Genomic DNA, 16,012 nt, shown 5'->3' on the forward strand with positions numbered 1-16,012 from the left:
ATTTATTTTATCAAAGGTTAAAATATTTGAATTTGAAAAATAGTTTGGGATTGTTTGATTTTTTTTTAAGAAATGGAAGACTCTCCTGAGAAAAGCTTATTTTATGCTCAAATCCACAAAGTTTCATCTACCGGACTCTTAAAAATGTAAAGATTTTAACCATCAATGGAAGCGAATTTAGCTCACTTTCTAGATTTAGGACCAATTTTCTAAAGTAACGATTAAATACGCAAAGTTTTAATGTAAAAGTACTTAAAAATGGATAAACATATAATAACAAACATAATTTGTTTTATTTTTTTTCGTATTCGTGCATTGTCAGGCAAAAACTCATAGAAAAATCAGTCGCCAAAACCCCCCCCATGAGTCGGTTCTTCCTACGGCCCTGGATATTACTACACAACAGGTCGTAGACGAAAAGTCGTTGAAGTAGCTTTCTGCGTTGCGCCAGCGTCGGGAGTAAATCAGATTGCACCTACTCTCGTACTGCGGTAGATGCGTTGCGTCGTTCCAGGGTAATCGGCGAAGAGCGTACCTGAGAAATCTTTTCTGTACTCTTTCATCTGAGTGCAGGGCGTAATACGGCGCCCACACTTGGATTCCATATTCCAAAATACTTCTTACGTATAAGCAGTAGCTAGCTTTCAGGCAGTAGATATCACGAAAGTCTTGTGTGTTCCGCTCAATGAAACCCAGCATTGCGTATGCTTTGTTAGTGTCGAAAGAAATATGCTCGTCAAATGGAAGCTTGTAGTCCGGACCAAAACACTCCACTAATTGACGTTCTTATCAGATTCAGGAATTCGTTCGGGAATTCAGGATTGCAGTTTGTGGTGATCTGCGGGAAATGTTCCACCAGGTCATGGTTTCTGAGGAGGATCAACACTACCAGAGATTTTTGTGGTTGGAAAATCGTAGCGATCAAACACCTAGCACCTATGTGATGCAGGTTCTCACCCTCGGCGCATGCTGCTCTCCGAGCATTGCACAGTACGCAAAAAACATGAACGCAAGAAACTACGCAGGACGGTTCCCAAAAGCAGCAGCAGCAATCATCAACAACCATTACGTGGACGATATGTTGCTGAGAGTTGAGAGCGAGGCGGAAGCCATTCGCTTGGCTGAAGTTCAGTTCGGTTTATTCATGGAAAAGCTGGATTTGAAATGCAGATTGGATTTCCAACTCTACAGAAGTGTTGGCCGCTTTAAATCAACCAAACATCGCAGCTAAAAGACTTGATTCAGAGGTATCCACCGAGAAGGTCTTAGGATTGTGGTGGTGTACTGCAACCGACAGCTTTACTTACCGACTATCCCAAAGGCACGACGATGATCTTTTAGCAGGGACGCGTATTCCGACGAAAAGAGAGGTGCTTCGAACACTCATGTCCGTTTTCGATCCCCTAGGATTTTTATCGAATTTGCTGATACAATTGAAAATTATTCTACAAGAAATATGGAAAACTTCGCTAGGATAGGATGAACAAATCCCAAAAGGTATCTTCGATCGTTGGCTGGAGTGGGTAGCTGTTCTACCAAAAGTCAAAGACGTACAAATCCCAAGATGTTTCCGCTCAGATGTATCAATTGGTCTAAATACAAATGTTCAATTGCATACGCTCGTTGACGCAAGTGAGCTTGGTTACGCAGCAGTATTATATTTACGTTTTAAGCAGTATGAGAGGGTTGAATGTATGATTGTTGTTGCAAAATCTCGAGTAGCCCCACTTAAGTTCTTGTCAATTCCGAGAAACGAACTTGTGGCTGCATTAATTTTTTATTTTTTTTTTTTTAAAGCGGCCCACCACACTCCCCCACACCAAAAAACTCATGTGAGCCTCCTGGTAATGGACGCTACTGTTCTCAGCACGTCTGGCAGCAAAACAAATTTAACTTAAACGCGAACAAACTTTAATCATGCTGAGAACACAAAATTTTTTTTAACGTAGTGCGAGGAAATGTATGATTTAATTTAAATAGATTACAATAAGAATCTCAATGGAAAAGGATTTCCTTTGAAGAGATTCAATACTTATTATTAATGAGGTACACTAAATTTATATATTTCTAGATTTACTAAATTACAAAAAAAAACTAAACGAAACTACTAGGCTACAAAAAAACTAAATAAAGTAAAAAAAAACTGGCATTTGATCGACTTTTTTAACGGTTCAATTTTTCTTTGAATAGTTGTACTACTTTGACTTTGAACATGGAACGGTTGTTGATAGTCTTTATTTCAATAGGTAGGATGTTGTATTTAGTTGGTCCAATAAATGAAATTCTTTTTTGCCCTAATGACGTCATGGATCGGCTTCGTTGCAGGTAATCAGATTGACGAGTATTATGAGTTCGAATACCCGTGGTAAAATGAAGATTTTGGTTATTGGTAGTTGAGTGTATATTATCATGAACATATATAATAGTTTGCAAATCACAAAGTTCGTTTATTGGAAAAATATTATGCGTTCTCATTGAGTACAGTTGTTGAGTGGGAAAAAGCAAGGGTAGTCTGAAGATATTTTTCAAACATCTATTTTGCAGGGTCTGGAGTTTTTGTAGATGCGATAAAGAGGCCCTTCCCCATATCATAATTAGGTAGTTTAGGTGGGACTGAATAAAAGCATAGTAAAACTTTAGAAGAACATGTTGGGGGACCAAATTCCGCAATCTCCATAAAACACCACAAAGAGGAGAAATTTTGTTAACCAGATATTCCGTGTGACGACTCCAAGAAAGAGTTTCATCCAAGTAAATTCCCAAGTACTTAAAGCAATTTACTCTCTCAATAATATTTCCTTCCATAGTTGGGTCGTTGATTGACAATATTTTTTTATGTGATGAACGAAACAACATGTATTTAGTTTTTGTATAGTTAAGAGAAAGAAGGTTTTTGTTGAAATATTTTGATAGTAATTTCAAGTCATTCTCCATTTGTTGTATGATAATATCGGTTGATGCAGCTGGGTAAAAAATAGCTGTGTCATCAGCAAATAAGCGGGCTGTTCCATAGAGTGGTAAGTTACAGAGATCATTGATATACAAGAGAAATAGTAACGGGCCAATATTGCTTCCTTGAGGAACACCAATATCAATTTTTCTCAAATCGCTTTTTGTATTCTCAATAGCAACAAACTGTTTTCTTCCCGATAAATAGCTGCGGAGAATATCATTTGCTGCGCCTCTTATCCCATATTCATTCAGTTTTGACAATAATATCTCGTGATTCAGAGTGTCAAAAGCTTTCTTAAGATCCAGGAACAATGCACCAACGATATTTTTGGAATCGATATTAAAGATAATAGAATCAACTAATTCAGTTATAGCAATTAAAGTGCTAGATCCCGATCTGAATCCATACTGCAACTTATATAATATATTTTCCTGGTTCAAAAAATGTACAATTCTGTTCATCAGAAGTTTTTCAAATACTTTGCTGAAGACACTTAACGTTGATATAGGACGGTAGTTATTTACGTCGTGTGGATCGCCTGATTTGAAAATGGGAATTACTTTTGCTATTTTGAGGCAATCCGGATAAACTCCTGTCTCTAAAATTTGATTGAAGTATACCGTGAGCATTTCAGAAAATTTTTCACTGTTATTTTTTAAAGCATTTATAGGAAATCCATCAGGTCCACGGCTCTTTTTGTTCTTAAGGGATAGAATTATTAGTCGGACCTCATTTGCACTAGCTGGATATAAAAAAATTGTATTTTGTACTCGGTGAATATGGGATAGATGATCACTTTCAGAGTCGGTTGGAATTTCTGCAGCTAGCTTTTTACCAATCGTGGAAAAATGTTCGTTGAATTTTTCGCTAACCTCAGCATTGTTGATTGTATCACCTTGTTCGTCAGAAAGGCTAATCGGAGTAGTAGCTTTATGTTTGCCAAGGAGTGTGTTTATATTCTTCCAGAGCTTGGAATGTGGAGTATTGCTCAATAATCGCTCATAATATTGTTTTTTGCACTGTTGTTTTTTAAAGTTCAATTTTTTGTTTATATGAATTAGCATTTCTTTTAGTTGAAGATTATCAGGGTGCCTTTTGCAACGTTTTAAATGGTTGTTCTTAATTTTTATAAGCGTCCAAAGGTCAAACGACATCCATGGACAGTAATTGTTTTTTAGTTTAACCTTCTTATTGATTGTTTTAGTAGACATTGCGAGAAAACGGTTATAAGTTGTTGTAATTTGTTCCAAGCCATCATTCACATTTTCTGGAAGCTGAATATTATTTAAATAATCTAGAAACAAGCTGTTCAGCTTGGAATGATCTATGATTTCTTTCTTAAGGATTGTCTCTTTTCTGTCGCATAATAATTTGAAAGATGTTAACACCTGTAAATGGTCGCTAACATCTGTAAAAATAGTGTCATTTTTTAGACGATCAAGGTCAGTTCGTTTTGAAATCACGTGGTCTAATATGTTTTTCGTTTTTGGTCTAGTTGGAAAAATGTTTGTGCAGGCATAACCGAAAGATTCTAAAATTGATTTGTATTTCATTACAGTGTTCAAACTAGCTAAATTCATGGGAATATTCATGTCACCTACAATTAGACAGGGGTGATTAACAGGAACAGACGATAATAAAGATTCTAATTGGTCACAAAATGAGTTGAATGAAAACGCAGGCGGTCTATAGATACCATGAACGCACAAAATGTGACTACTCAGACATATTTCAATGCTTATTCTATGAAAACCTTCAATAACTATATTTTCAGTTTGTTTAAATTTCAAATTGGTTTTAACATACATTGCTAAACCTCCATAAGACTGATCACGACAAGAAAATATTGAGGTGTACCCTGGAATGTTGTAAATATTACAATTATTTTTAGCGAGCCATGTTTCACAAATCACAATGACATCAATACAAATATTAAAATGGTGAATAGTTTCTAACAGAGAGTCGAATTTATCTAAACTATTCATACTACAAATATTCCATTGCAAAATTTTTAAGTTTCCTAAATCATTAAAACATGTACCTAAATTAAATTCATCTGTATTCTCGTGATATTTATTAATTAAACTATCCATTAGATTATTTAATATAAAGGTTAAACACAAGCACAAAATTTGATCATAATTATTTTAAAACTGAATCGACATTGTTTCTTTTACGTTTAGGTGATGGGGTTTCTTTTGAAATTGTAGAATTTGGTTTAGTAACACGCTGATTCATAAAACGTTTCATATCGACTTTTGTTTTTATAATATCAGGTTTTGAATTTTCAGATTGCTTCACAAGAATGGCACCACCCCTGCCAGGCCAAATATATTTGACGTCAAGTAAATCTTGGTATTCACGTAACTCGGTTAAGATTTCCATCGATAAAGGTGTCAATTCGTCTCTAATAGTTACATTGAATGGTTTCCCATTTATTATAAATGACGGGTCGATTGAGGACGACGCGAGTTTTCCATAACTTTTTTTCTTTAGAAAAATTTCTTCTTTAAAAACTGTATCTTTGAGGAAGACTTTAATTGGGGCTAAGTTATCATTAAGTTTATTGGTTGAAAATAGCCTGACGGCGTTTTCGATATTTTCAAGTTTCAAGTTGTAATCAAAAGTCCCACATATTTTACGCACAAGTTCTGATGTGCTTTCGCCATTTCTGAACGGTACTCCAAAAATCATTAAGTTTTTAGAAATGGCCTCTTTATTGAACCGGTCAAGGTTAATTTCTAATTTTTGGACTTGATCCGAAAGTTTTGAGTGTCTGGTTTTGAGATCAGATACCTCTTCTTCAAGAGCATCGTTACGGGATTTTAAATCTTTAAAATCTGATTGAATTTCTTCAAATTTCGAAGACAAAAATTCCTGTGAAGCCTCTATCGCAGTCGTAACTGATCTCATATCAGTTTTTATGGAGATCATTTCATTAGAAACCACGTTATGAACTGTCTCCTCAATTTTAGTGTTGATATTTTCAATAATTTGTTCATGATCTTTTCGTAGGGTTATTATCTTAGCGTAAATACATGCACAATTTGGATCACAGAAGTATTGTTGGGCTTTCATTTTTCGTGCTGCACTGCCAACAAGATTTTTACAACGAAGATGGACACTTTTAAAACAGTAAGCACAAGTAATTATTTTCTCGAGGTTGTTTTCAACAATATTACAAACAGCACAAATAACTTCATTATCACCGTCCATGTTCGTCAGTTCAAGGTAAAATACAAGCTATAAAAATTAAAAAATGGAACCAAACTTGTTCAATGAGCTCACAATTTAAACTAGACTAAACTGAAGACGAAAAAAGATTCAAATAAGAATCAATCGGTGACGTGCTTATAATCACTGAGGACAGGACAAGACGAAATAATATTTAGACACACACAAAGCGAAGAGAGAAGATTTTCAAACAACTTATGCCATAGGTTAAATGACGAAAATTAAGGTGAATCCAAATGCTTATAAAAAAAAATAATACAAACTTAAAAAACAAATCATCAATAAAAGTAAAAACTTATGACTAGGAATTAAAAAAAAAATTAATGTCAATGGATCTAAAAAACAAATAATCTGTTGAGAAAATTTTTTCCCAGTAAAATTCCTAATTCAATATTATGTTGCACTCTGTACGGCAATCGACAAATATGCTCGTGACGAATCACCAGCAACCAGCACGCGCTAGTTATTTACAACGATGTGTGCTACTGACGGAAACAACAGTACTTTCGATCATCTACTTATGTGGGCTGGCTGCGTTTGCCTAATCTTCACCGCTAGCGATCGAGATTCACTAACAAGCTAGCAAGTGTAAGAAACACAACCCTTTGAAGTGCGCAAATAGCAGGGCCACACACTTTCGCACTACTCGCAAGTGTTCCGAGGTTTGCCAAATACTACACCGCTCGGCGACGAGATTCACTAACAGCCGAAACAAGTGATTTTTTTTTCCTGTTGGGGAGAGAGTCCACTGCGACCATTAAGTTGATCTATTGTGGTATTACCCCGCGTTACTATTTTTACTTTGCTATGCTACTTTACACCCCTGCACTATTGGTTGAAGTTGCAGTTGTTTACCGGTAGCACTACGAGCACACACATATCAAGGTAGGATCTCCAAGTGCAATCTAAGTTCCCTTGAAAAGATCCATCCACATGCATGTGCTGCATTGTTGAGGCGTACAATTCCAAGGTATACACGGCTAGCATTTCACTAATACTATAACCGCCAACCTTCATCATACTATGTGTGCCAGGTTATGTCACGATCGGGATTCGATCTCATGAACGTTGGCTTAGAAGACAAGTATGCTATCCTCTAGGCCACGATCTGCTGGCAAACAAGTGATAGAACCACAATCGTTTGTGTCGGAAGAACCGTTATTATTTGTTTCTTTTGATTGACCGATCAAGCGGTGAACGTAGCAGATACGGTTGGAGTATCTGTTTCGTCAACGACTTGTTGCTGTTGCAAATTAATATCGAGAAAAAATTTTATGAAAAGGAATGAGAAGCTCACTTTACTCACCAACCGAAAGTAGTGAAACTCGTTCAACAGCTTACCTCACAATAGCTTATGGGCTGTTCGATTTTGGCACAATATAAAACACAATATAATCACATATAGCTTAATGAAATACACATAAATTTAGTGCGGTATTACAAATTGAACACTTAAGAACGTCACTTTGATTGATCACAGATTTTTAAAGCAATATTACTACTGAAATTTAAGGTAAGTGCGAGATGATGATAACAAGACGTTCGATCAAAATACCAGTGCTGCCAGAAGTTGCTGCCAGAAGTTTAATTGGAGCAAGACTTGCAAATTCTGTATGCCAAGCATGGAGCTTAAATGTTGATCAGCGATTTTTTTGGAGCGACTCTAGAGATGTTCTTTGTTGGATCCGGCCAGATCATCGCCGCTACTAGGCTTGTGATACAGCTCAGTTGGCAAGTCTGTTGCCTCCTGAGCCGATGTCCGCGAGTTCAAGCCCAAGAGTAAACATCGAACGCAGTTGTACCGGATAGTTTTTCAATAACGATCCGCCAACTGCAACGTTGATAAAGTCGCGAATGCCATAATGATGGTAAAACGACTATAATCGAAACAAAAAAAAATCGCCGCTACTCACACTACGTAGGACATCGCGTTAGTGAGATCCTTGCGCTAACTCAAATTCCGGAGTGGAGGTGGATACCAACCGACAAAAATGTTGCGGACGAAGGCACCAAATGGCATAGATCATCGGTACTGACGAACAACAGTCGTTGGCTAAACGGACCTGAATTTCTTAAAAAAGACGAGGTGACATGGCCAATCGAGCGAGTGATCTTAAAACCCACTAACGAAGAACTCAGGGCAACTGTTTATTACCGCAAACTCGTCCACCGGGCGACAGTCGTTTTGTTTGACACAAAGAGATTTAGGAGTTGGAATCATCTAAGAAGGACATCAGCATGGGTTCAACGATACTGTACTAACTTTAGAAACCGATGGCAGAAAAAACCACTTGTTAGAGGTCCGCTTTCTGGTCAAGAAATCCACCGAGCAGAAATGGTCTTGTTTCGCCAGGCACAAAACGAAAGGTTTGCAGCAGAAATTGAAATTCTATCGGACGATAATGCTTCTCAAAAACTGTTACCCAAATCTAGCTCTATCTACAAACTCTGGCCGTTCATAGATAACGAAGGAGTATTATTGCGTGATGGCTATATGGACGCCAAAAACCTTATTATATTACCGAAAGCCAGTCATATATCGATCCTCATTGTTCAACATTACCATGTAAGATTTTACCATCGAAACCATCGCACCGTGTTAAACGAAATTAGACAACGTTTTTGCATAGTACCCCGCCTTGCCAGCCTCCTCTGGCAGGTACGTAAGAGCAAGTCCAATGGTGTTGGGAAAAAGTGGTAGGAATTTTGACAGCTGTAGCACAGATGGGAATTTTTGTATCGTGAAAAATAGACCAAAAATGTTGGCCGTCCACCGGTGTGATAGAAAACGAAGGTATAAAATTGGGGGCAACCAGCGATGCCAAGTGCATTTGCTGTTCAGTATTTTTACTGTTTTTCCTATTTCGAATTGATCGTTTCAAAATTTAAATCAAATTCACTTTATTGAAATAGTAGTGCTAATATGAAAAATTCATTATTAATGTAAATGTACAAAAACTGTATAAGTTGTAATGCAATCCAATATTTAAAAAATTAATCAGTTCATAAGACAAAAAACAAAAAAAAACGCTCAAATATCAAATTGATCTGATAAAATCATCGACCAGTGAGCAGGCATCAAATTTTGTTTCATTAGAATGACCATTTATAAAACTTTTTCGTGGGGATGAATAAACCAACTGGTTTAAAATCCAAAAAAAAAAAAAAAAAAAAAAAAAAAAAAAAAAAAAAAAAAAAAAAAAAAAAAAAAAAAAAAAAAAAAAAACTTTTTCTAAGTTGTTTAGAGAGTTTTGCATTGGATAATTTTACAAGTTTCACCAAACTGAGCATGTCCTTCTATGAAACAACAGCTTTGTTGATTTTGTTTGGTTCCGCCACGAATTTTTATTATAAACGCTTACAAATCTTTTCAAAAAGTGCTAATTTTCTGTAGAAACGTAAAAACTACTGCGAAAATGCTGCATCAAAATTTATATTTGCCTGACCTAGGTTATTATATGGTAGTGGTATTGCATCGTTCTTCCAATACTATGAGTAAAATTCTCGAAATTGTTTGGGCAAGTAGAACACACATGACAGTGATTTTGGTCTTTGATAAACTCTTCGATTTAAGGTTTTACACATAATTTAAATTAAGTGTTTTTGTTTGGTAACTTTTAATTCAAACTTATATTGGTTTCTTTTCTTGTTCCTTCTTTGAAAATCCAACCAGGTCCCACCTGTGGAACGTTCCGATATCAGAACCATTCCTGACCGTGTTTCAACAAAGGGATCAGTGATCCAACCCGCCGGAAGCCAAATTTGGTGCATTCCGGCAGCACAACCTAAAATTTGGAATATGGGGTTTGTAATAAAATAATTTGCGTTTGATATGATTGAAAATTGACGAATTAACAGCGAGGGTTCCGTTTTCTAAAGATGATGGAGCCATTAAAGGCGGCGTCAAACTTTGATACCGGACATTCCGACGGAATATCTTTTTCAAATAAAAAAACGAAACGATTTCCTACTCCCGAAAACCGCTCAAACAAACCAAATTTATTTACCCAGCTATCTGGCATCGCTGCGCCTCGAAATGTATGATAGCCTACTCAATTGGCAAGGGCATGACCAAAATTGGCTGTAGGTTTTAAAGAGTTGATTAACTTCTTTGTAATTCGTATCAATTTAAGTGATAAGAGAATTTGTTTAAAAAAGAAAATATCACTTTATGTTAAAATCCTGAAATAGGTCAATTTTCTTCATTTTCCCCCCAACTAAGGTTTTGAGCATAAGAAAGATGGCAGCACCGAAGCGTTTCATGCACGAATACTGTATTGCAACGCCGACTCTATCACTCGGTTCGGTGTTGCAAAACATCGTGTTTTTCTATCACCCTCAGCCAAAAAGTGTTATACGATACAAATTTTGCAGCGCGAAACTGTTCGAATATCAGATTTTCCCAACACCGGTGTACGGCAAATGTGTTGTGATGTGTTGTAAACCTTCGAAATTTCTATCTCCATCTCAACCAGTGAACTTGCTCTAAGAGCACCTGCAACGGTTCAGGCGTAAATATTGGTTTTAAGTATACCAGTTTTAGCATAATTTGAAATTTTAGAATCGGCTAAAACACCCACTCCCCACCGGTGTAGGAGCAAATTTAAAACGGAAACACTTTCATTGCAGACACTCAATAATTGAGAAGAAAAAAACCCATTTTATTAGAAAAATTGCATAAGTTTTGAGTTTCACGGTTAATTGTCTTAAAATTAATTCTACGAATATTCTTTTTGACAGAACAATGATTTCAACTATTCTACCAGGATTTCATTAATTTAAAAGCTACACAACGAGGAAAAAAGGTCAATTGAAACAATTCTTCAATTAATTCAATCAAATTGCTTTGAATCAATGGAATAAAGTTTTGTTAAAATGAAATGAAAAAGCATTTTTTTTTTCAAGTTATTGCTGACATTGATAAGGAAACGAGAAATGTTTATCCCAAAGTCAAAGGACATTTTCCCTTGATTTGTCGACATTTTTGTTTGACAAAAACTTGTTTCACTATTTGCAAATTTATGTATGGATACAGAAAAATATGCTGATATTGACGAAAACTCCGAGCACGAAACTAAAAATCTCTCAATATTAACAATAACAATAAACATTTATTTTACCTCATCGAAAAAGTATAAAAATTTTCTTTTCGTTTATTTTTTTCAAATTTTAGAACGCTGACTTAACTAGAACGGATTAACTAATTCGTCGAGCCCTAATGAAAAGCTTCTTATTTATTTATAAAATCGAGAATAATGTGACATCTATTATTTATACTTGATATGAATTTTATTAACATCTATTCTCAATTTATGTTACGTATAGGGTGGTTGAAGCGAAAAAAAAAACATTCAAATAATATCTCAAAAGACACCCAATGTTACCCAAACATGTGTGAAAGAAATCATTGTTGGCTAAAATTTTCTCACCGTGAACTAAATCGGTCTGTCGTATAATTTGAAATCCTGTTCCAAATTTGCATGAATTTGGAACAAAGGCGTATAACTGTTGGGAATTTTGAAATCGATAACTGTGCTAAAACAGCAATTTACGCCACCGGTGCCAGCTGAAATGTTTGAGCGTGGTCGAAAACCGTGTTTTGCATCTACCGTTGGGACAGCCCTAAAGAATGCCAAATTTGTAAAAATCAGCGAACAGTTCCATTACCCCCTCCGATTAGCGAACTTCCTTCGGCAAGATTAGCAGCCTTTTCAAGACCATTCTCATTTGTTGGGATTGATTATTTCGATCCAATAAACGTGACGGTAAGACGTAGCTCAGAGAAGCGATGGGGCGTATTAATAACTTGTCTAACGGTGCGGGCGATCCATATCGAAATAGCATATTCACTATCAGCACAATCTTGCATCATGGCCTTAAGGAATTTTATGGCAAGAAGAGGCGTTCCCATAGAAATATACAGCGATCGTGGTACTAACATGGTGGGGGCTAGTAAAGAACTTTTAGCGGCTTTGAAGTCAATGGATCAAAACACCGTCATTAAAGAGATAGCAAGTCCTAATACTACTTGGTCATTCATCCCTCCAACTTTGCCGCATATGGGTGGTTCATGGGAAAGGATGATTCAGACAGTGAAAAGAAATCTCACTCAATCAAATTAAACCACGCCATCAACTTACTGATGAAGTTCTTCAGAATCTTTTAAGTGAGATAGAAAACGTCGTGAACTCCAGACCATTGACACACTTGACTTTGGAAGCCGAATCGTCTCCTGTTCTGACTCCTAACCATTTTCTATTGGGTTCTTCAAAAGGACTGAAGCCACTGACCATACTGACTGGACACTCGATTTCGTTTTCTAGATAATTTTTCCAGAAAAAAAAACAAAAAAAAATCATTTTTCCAACAGTACGCAATGTCAATTCCAGAGTGCGCATCGATCGATTTGAAGAAATGCCATCCCAGTTAAGAAAATGCCACCCAACTTTAAAAATAAAACACGCAATTTCTACGATAAAATCGGGCTAAACAGGACCATTTTTCCTACAGGGCTTTTTTTGTCAAATTTTTCAGGTTCGCAACCTGCCGTCGGTATTGCGAACCTGCAAAAGCTGACAACAAAAAATTAGACAGAAAATGGTTGAATTTTTGTTCTAAGAGTCAAGTCAGTGTGGTCAGTGCTGAAGCCAACGACTCTATTCAATGATAGCAATCAAGCTTTGAGAAATACATGGCGAACTTCTCAAATCGGGGCAAACGTATTTTGGAAACGATGGATTTGTGATTATCTTCCCGACCTCACTGAGCGATCGAAATGGATCACTCCAAACGCATCGATCAAGGTAGATGATGTTGCTGTGATTGTTGACCCCAACCCACTCGGTAGAGTAATTTCGGCTATCCCAGGCAAAGACGGTGAAGTCAGACAGGTGGTAGTTCAAACCGCGGAAGGAATTTATGAGCGACCCGCAGTGAAGCTTGCTGTACTCGATGTTCGACGCGATGTATAAGTAAACCAGGAATTGGTGTACCCAGGGGAGTGTGACGGCGCACCTCCATCAAAATCATTTTCAAAATTTTGTAGAGTAGGAAGAAAAATTTCGAATCAAAAAAGGCCAACTGAAAAAGACCTTTTACTTGTGTGAGGAAATAGTTTGGAGAGAACATCTAGGAATTTATTGAAAAGCGTGGCACATTGTGAGGTCTAAAATTTATTAAACTTATAACTAAGTGGAAGTTATCAGGTAACCGCATCTGAAAAGATAAAAAAAGAGAATTAGTTAAACAGTTCATTTTTAAAATATTATTAGGAAACTGAAACACATCAACGCCGTAGTGATATCACAACAACGTCTCGTTAAGAATTCTCGAGCTGTGTATGCTTTGATTCAGTAGAATTATTCAGTCAAGTAGGCTCTCACAACACATATTAGAGAGAAAATAAGTTTCGGTGACCCACAAAAAAGGTCATCACTTTTAGTGAAGTTTCCGTTACTTTGTCGTAGTCTGATTTTGCCTGATTTTTATTTTCAAGCTCCCTGAATTTTGGAAAAAAAATGTTGGCAACCCTGATCGTGACCGTAATTGGTGGAACCTTTCCATTCAGTATAATAAGAAGAAGTTTTCTTATTACTCTTACCAGAATTGTATATGAATATTCCTTATAACCGATGTTATAAATAACATCGAATGAACTGGAAATTTCAACTTATTCGACCGAGGACCTGAATAGGGTTCGGCAAATCTTTTTCTTCCGGCTTTTGTGCCGGCCGATGACTTCCCCTTGCTGTGGAAATAAAAATGATTTATATTAATAAAAGAAAATGGAAAAAAATAGCACAGTTAAGTGCTGATTGAAAAACAGGTAAGAAAATAAAATATGTAAAAAGTTTCACAGCAACGATACGATGCTCCGGCGTCCGCTTTGGCGGCTAAACGGTACAGATGGAAGAGTTGATGCTTGTTTGAGTTTTCTTTACTAACGGTCATTCTGCTAGAAAAATTGGCCATTCGCTTATTCTTCAATCACGTGTTAGGGAATATTTGATTTGAGTTGAAGCGAACGGTTGAATTATTAGGGGGATACATAGGGTCAAGTGGGGTAATTATGAACACGGGGTAATTCCGAACAAGTGCCATATGCGCTGCTGTGGGGGATGAATGAACACAAAAAGTTCCAAAAGTGGAAGTTTAACATCCGATTGATAGCTGTAAGGTGTTTCCGATCTGTTTTCAAATCATAATGATATCATTTCAGATGTTTTGAAAAACCATTACCTCGTGAAACGGAAAACGTTTCGGACAGTGTTCAATGTTTTGAATATCAGATCATAGGAAATCCTGCTGGAATATTGTTATCAACTGTTTTACATGCAGTTTATGATTCTTTGTCTGGATTTTGAAGAAATTTTGAAAAAATTTATTCGCACTGAGTCACAGATGAGTGTTCATATTTACCCCATAGTTTCCGTCCTATGGGGTAATTATGAACACATCTTCTTATGCATTTCCTGACATTTCTAATGGTCAAATTATTTATTCATCAACTTAGGGGGCCATTCACTAATTACCCAAGCATTTCCAGAACCTTTCCCCCTCCTCCCCTTGTAAGAAATTTCTTAAAATACTACTCCCTTCCCCCCCCCCCCCTCTATAACATCTTAACACATTAACGACCGTGAAGAAATCTTAGCCGGGAAACATCAACACTCGGCATTTATATCCCAGAATCCACTGGACCAAATTCAATAAATTACATAATTAAATTAGGTCTACAATGTGTTAAGTTTTGAATTTCTGAGAAATTATTTTTTTTTTTTTTTTAAATAGAGATTCGGATTTAGAAAAAAGCTCTAAAAAACTTTTGAAACTAAAAACTTTTGAACCCCATTTTTTTTTAAACTGAAAATAAAATTTCAAAAGTGGAAAAAAGTGAATAAAACAGAAATTTTGAAAAAGCTCAATCTGTAACCAAATTTAAACAAGTCTTAATTTTGTTTAAATAACTTAAATAAAAACTGATTTTCGTTGATAAAAAAGGCAGTCAAAAGTTTTACCGGTAATATCAAAACCGAAAACCTGTATCCCATGAATAGTTCTCTTATACCGAATACAGGTTTTACGTGCTTCCAAAACCAGGTTTTTTGGTAGTTGATAAACAATTAGGTTATAAACCAGACTTGAAGAAATGTTTAATTTGACTAAAAATTAAATTCCCCTTTGTTTACAAAACGTTTGCTGATCGAGCTTTTATTCATAACTGTGTGAAATTTAACATTACTATGAACCTTAAATCTCTGTGGTCAACAGTAAAATATATGAAAAACTTTGATAAATTCAATTGGTGAATAAGTCCACAAAGCAAAGATCAATTTTCCTGTATGCTTGGACAACGTGCTGCTATTCAGAACATTAGAATTACAGCAAATAATAATTGTTTATGTGTTAAATCCGGATATAAAAGATCCAAAATCTATTTTCTTGCAGTCTAATTTTTTACTTAGATACTTTTTTCAATATTAATTTAAGTCTACCCCTTTTCTGATACCTGATAGATACTTTTTTCAATGTTAATTTGTTTGAAATTTTTTTTTTTAATTGGTGCAAAATGAACATCTTTTGGTTGAAGATTTTCTCTTTCATTGTGTTGAAGAAAACTTCGGTTGTACTTCAATTTTTTTTTTGAAAGAATAGAACTACTTATGTGAACTTTCAGACAGGTGATAAAAAAATTTATAAGTGTAAGTATTTTCAAAACTGTCGATCATATAGAACTGACAAGAATTGTAAAAATGACTGTTAACTTATCCAAGAAGATTTTAATAAGTGTTTTTGTGAAACAACCCTTTTAATTTTTTTTTCGAA

The sequence above is a fragment of the Uranotaenia lowii genome, chromosome 1 (assembly GCF_029784155.1).
Source record: "Uranotaenia lowii strain MFRU-FL chromosome 1, ASM2978415v1, whole genome shotgun sequence".
NCBI lineage: Eukaryota > Metazoa > Arthropoda > Insecta > Diptera > Culicidae > Uranotaenia > Uranotaenia lowii.